We start from the raw sequence: 6000 nt of genomic DNA, 5'->3' as shown, positions 1-6000 counted from the left end.
ACATAGCCCAATGGGGCTCTAGAGTCAGTATAATTACTTTTCTTTAGTTCTTAAAGGTCCGTGCGGCCTCAACCCTCAGCTCCCCAGTCAAGTGTTCCCCCCTCAGTGAGCTGAGGCTGAGTTTTTATACCTGTCCCAGCCGGCTGCTTAATCAGTCCTGAATGCACACCGGCTGGGACAGACATGGCTGTGAGTTCCGGCGTGGGGCAGACCCACGGTTCCCCCGCCTCCTCACGCCACAATATATATATATATATATATATATATATATATATATATATATATATATATATCCATTAAAACAACAGGAGTAAAGCTCCAGCTCATCCTAATTCACCATCTCAGTTGAGTTTAGGTCAGGGGATTGTGAAGGCCATGCACCTTTTTGTTTACTAGATAATTCCATATGCGTCAATTAATAGTTTTCATGGTTTTAAATATTAATCGACAATGTAAAAAAAAATAAAAACACTGAATGAGACTTGTCCAACTTTTGACTGGTACTTATATATTTGCGAGCTGATACAACCCAGAGTTTGGCCAGATGAACGGCCACAATGTTGGTTAGAAGCACCTGATTAAGGAATAATATTAAATATTACCTGCACATTCACCGATACCCTTTACAATACGTGTAGGTGTGATTAAAGACACCGCAGGCGTCCCCTGCACCGGACCTACAGTACCAGGGATTTTCCCAATAGCATGGAAATATATAGTGTTGTGCTGTAATTCCCGGTCTGGTGGGAATTGTGTATAGTTGCGTGTATTCCACAGTAACAGCCTGATTACAGAATCCACTGACTTGGTGACTTTGCAGCTTTGCTTAGACCGTGAGCATCATCTGCAGGAATCTGGATTTTAATAATGGTTTGCCCAGTTAGACTACAAGCCACAGACAAATTGGCATTATATATGGCATTATATGGCAATATAATATAATATAACATAACTCGTTCACTCACTTACTCACTCATCGTCAACCGATTTATCCGTTAAGGGTCGCGGGGGGGCTGGAGTCTATACCAGCCGGCTATACACCCTGGAAAAGCAGCCAATCCGTAGAATCAATCTTAAGTACGAGTTAACGAAGTTCTTAGCGTTACGAAGCTTTCGGGAAACCCACCCCAGAACAGTAAAATCAGAAACAGTTAAATGAAGAATAATATTAACTAAACACATCAGTGGGAACAGCAGAACTGAAATACTGAGTGTGAGTAAAACACTGTAATATCTACCCTACCTGTGGGCAGGTCTGCACTGATTGTGGGCGGAGCTTCTATTCTAAATCAGATAAATCAGTGACTGTGTTCTGCTTTTGGTTCTATAGTGTAGTTTTAGTGTTTAGCTTCATTTACTTCATTACATTTTATTATATTTAGTTAAACTCATGAATCACTGAGGAAAGCAGGGCGTCTTCTGTCTTGTTTTTCCTGTTGATTATCTAGACAGACAATTTAATCCGTTTTAAATCTGAGGTTGTTTTGTTTTTGTTGTTTTGGTAAATGCTCAATCCTGAAGCAATATTATATGTTCATACTAAAATAATGTTGTTTTTATTATTACATTTATACCGTGTCATTAATATTAACAGTGTCTCTAATTTGATCTGGAAGAAGATGAAAGCACTCTTTATTTATTTTAATAGCTTGATAATAATAATAATAATAATAATAATAAGAAGAAGAAGAAGAAGAAGAAGAAGAAGAAGAAGAGCTTAATTTGTAGAGAATGTTTAATATATTGAAATGCATGAAAGGTGAAAGATGGAAAATTGCTTCACAATGCAGCACATTAAAACATTAAACCGTGTATTTAAAACAATAAAAAAGAATAGAAAAGTGGTAATAATGTATGTGAATATGTGTAATATATATCTAAAAAAGGTAATAATAAAATGTTAAAAAACAAGATTTCCTGCCCTGTTAGTTCTGGAGAAATCACTGCCTTGTTACATTTGTTGGAAATCAAGTACTGGTATCAAGTACTGAAAAGTCTGACAACCATCAAGACATGCCTGAAAATAATTTTTTAATTGTTTTTACACCAAAAATCTGAATCCTCTCCAGCTCACACTGTCTGTCAGAAACTAAATATTAATAGAATAATAATAATAGCTGAACATCAATTAAAGCACTGCTACTGGACTGAGTGTTCTGACTTAGTCCTGCTATTTATTACATATTTTCCTTCTTTTTTCCATATTTCAGGCAGCTGAACATTTTAAAAAGTAGTCACGAAAATGTTCAAATTAGAAATATAAAAATATTCAACATAAATAAATAAAAAGAAATAACTTAAAAACTCAGTGTTCAGAAAATGAATCAGGATAGGGGTCAGTGTGAAGCTGCTGGTGTTTCCCGGGCTTTACACGGAAAAGCAATTTCTCATATCAGGCTTACTCTCTGAAATGAAATATGCAGTCACTGTTCTTACAGCACTGTTGTTAGCATGGCTTCACTGATGCTGTTGTGTTTGTGGCTGTGTTCCTCTTCTGCTGGTATTTAAAGGGTTCTGTAGGTTCCTCTATTACAGAAAATCTTCATGCAACATTTATTTATTCATATTTATTTAGGTTTAATAATTAATTCTGAATAACCAACAAAAGCTGCATAAAATCACAGACTTACTACTGCTAAGAAGGATTAAGATTTTAGAATGGATAACATTTTGAGTAAGTGAGATCTGAAATAACTTTAGTATAAATGTTCTCCTCAATTTAATCAGCTCTCAATTAAAACCTTCAGCAGATAAAAACGTGGGAGGAGACTAAGAGGCAGTATCACAGTCAGCTTCTGCTTACAGCTAGAAAACTAGACCTCCTCTGATAAATGCAGACTGAGACACACTACTGAGTCAGAGGGAGGAGAGGGGGGTGAGGTTACACCAAAAACACATGATTTATAAAGTGTTAGATTAAGAAGTGGAGTAGCTTCAGGGATTCAAGTTATTTCATAACTTCACTTAAAATAATAAACACGAGAATTATCTGAATTATTATTATTATTTATTGTACAGGAATCGAAAGTATTAAGATAAGGAAACTAATTATTCTACTGAACTCAAATCTTTGGTACTCAGTTTCTCAGAACTGCACAGAATACAGAATGAACCTCATCGTTCTAAAGTAGAACCTGATTTCCTGGTTTTAAACAGCCTGAATGATTCTCTTTAGTGACACTGAGAGACAGACTGACTCTGTACTTACAGTATGAAGGAGGCCGGATGTTGTAATTGACCCTACATAAGTATCTATCCTGATCAGAGGAACTGGTGGATTCGATCCAAACTGTGGCAGTAGCTGAACATCCCATGTAAGTTGGAGGGCTCTGCCAGTAACCTCCACCTCTGTACCGGTTGTCTGTGATCCAGCGTTTTCTGAACCAGTTGTAGTAACAATTTCCACTGCAGGTGGGACTACAAGTTAATTTTTTCACTCTGTGTCCTACAACCTGCTGATCCACCGTCCCCCACTGAGCTACACACACACACACACACACACACACACACACACACACACACAATTATTTTTTTTTTTTTCAGGAACCCTTGTTGTGGCACAAGAAGTGTGTGTGTGTGTGTGTGTGTGTGTGTGTGTGTGTGTGTTTATTTACCTCTTTGCCCAGATGATGCTGGTATCTGGTGGCCTGGTGGAGAGAGTGTTAAATCCACAGTGTTAAATACTGCTGCTTATATTTAATATATAACATTAACAGAATCATGAGCAGCACAAAGACATGTGAAGGTAGATGGAGATTTTTGATGAACACAGAAGAACTGAGCTCAGTTTATAGTGTTTCAGAGCTTTACAGTATTAACATCTCCCCCTTAAAACTATAGGACATAATTTATATAATTAATCTTTTAATCCTGAAAGTAATCAGTAGATTTAATGCTCTGATTACATAATGACTTGGACTGGACAGCATACAGTACCTGCCTGTCTACCTCACTACCCCATAATTTCTGCAGTGCATTTCCAGAGCATGTTCATGAGGCAGATTTTCAAATGTCACAGCCCATTTCACACAAACACACACTATTTATTGTGTTAGGAGCTAGCCTTACAAGCTAACACAGCAGAGACCGTCTAAAAAAAACAAGATAATCTTGTTTTAACACCCTTGATTGGTGGACAAAACAAAAAATTAACAGCTCTCCAAATACTTTAGTTAATGTAGTTCTGGATTCATTGAGTCTTTTAAAATCTATACTCAGAAACACTTATATATATATAGTATATAATCAATATAAAGTCCTCAAATAATGGTAATACCCTCCTAACATTCTTATTGCACCTTCTATCTTTAGCTAGAGAACAGTATGTGGGTGAAGAGTTAGTTATCTGATATTAAATGTGAGAAATTATTAAAGTTTTTCATTCACTGTGAGGCTAAGCTTCACTCTCTACTGTCTGTGTGTGATGTGGTAAAGGCTTAGGGCCCAATTTTAGAGATATGTAGGTGAGCCATAAACCAATCAACATGTGTATTGATTTAGGGTGTGTCAGTGTGTCTTTGCTTTCGTAACGACAGGAAAAGTACACCTTGTGCGGCTCGAAGCTCGGAAAGGCCATGTACTTACTCTCTTAATTAATCATGGGTGTGTTTTGGGCGTAAAGTGAAATAAACCAATTAGTGTGTTACTTGACATTCACTTTAAGAGCCAGGTGAGCTCTGACTTTGGCATATGGATATTTTAATGTCGCAGATACCTGGACGTGTCCAGCTCTTCTCAGCAGAGGAAACCAATCAGATCATTTACGAGAACACCAATATTAATTTATTTTGTATAATGTTTATTTTTTATTTAAAAGATGGGTTTGTGCACTTCTGCATGTGTTTGTGTGTGTGATAAGTGGAAGTATACACACGTTGAGCAGATAGTAACTAACATCAAAATGTGCCTTGCGCAGGGTGCAAGAATAAGTGCCCTTAATTTTCTATTGATTGATCAGTCTGAACCATGGTTCTTCTAGTAGAAACTCATATAAACATTAAACATGGTGGTGGTAGTGTTATTAATGTGGGGATGTTTTCCCATCTCAAAACCTGAACAACATTCTTTTATTAAATAAATCCAGAATTCAGTTCTGTATTAAAGAATTATTAATTAGTCTGTCTGTTTATGAGCTGAACATAATCAGGTTCTGCAGAAAATCAAAGACTCAAAACAGAAAGGCAAACCCACATCTGAGCAGCTGAACAGAAACTATATGAATATTTAGGAGTGGCCTGGCCAAAGTTTCTACAGAGAAAATTGGAGTTTAAATTTCTCCACAATGATGTGAATGACTGAAATAGGTTTTACACACAGGTGATTCAAATATTGGTTAAGATTTATCCATAAATAAAATGTGTTTATTATTTATCATGGTTAAATTTAGCATTGTGCTTAAAGATCTACACACACTCACTGCAACAATAAAGAAAATCAGTGAGATAAAAAAACTGATTCAGACTTAGTCTAAACACTTTTCAGTTCACACTCATGGATATTAAACATTTGAAACTAATTAAAATAAAAAAGATCAGAAATGGTAATAAATAAAAAAGTTTACCTGCCAGTAAAATGAGGATCACTGCTGCTGTAATAGTTGCTGATCTTTGGGGAGACATGGCAGCATCACTCTTTAAACACAGCTGATATCAGAAGATCCAGAAGATCCTCAGTCCTACTGTCCTTCACTTCTGATCTGCTCTGGTCTAAATAGAGAGAAGAGTCAGAAGAAAAGATGACGGTGTGTTCTGCAGTTTCCATTCTGTCCTCACATCTCCCCATAGCTCAGAGCCACTTCCTGTCCTCTGCTGCTCTTTTTTACTCCCCTTAAGACTGTCAGAACGTCAGTCATCAATTAATTAATTTATTTATTTATTGTGAGGACTATCTGATCATTCTCATATCATTATCAGTAAAGGGTTAATGATGTTGAATTTGTATGAATAATAAGGCTGAAATAACTTGTGTAATACACTTATATAGAAGAGATGCAGAGGTGTA

Source organism: Astyanax mexicanus, chromosome 11 (assembly GCF_023375975.1).
Source record: "Astyanax mexicanus isolate ESR-SI-001 chromosome 11, AstMex3_surface, whole genome shotgun sequence".
NCBI lineage: Eukaryota > Metazoa > Chordata > Actinopteri > Characiformes > Acestrorhamphidae > Astyanax > Astyanax mexicanus.
The sequence above is the reverse complement of the archived record's forward strand: the minus strand, read 5'-3'. Positions refer to the sequence as shown.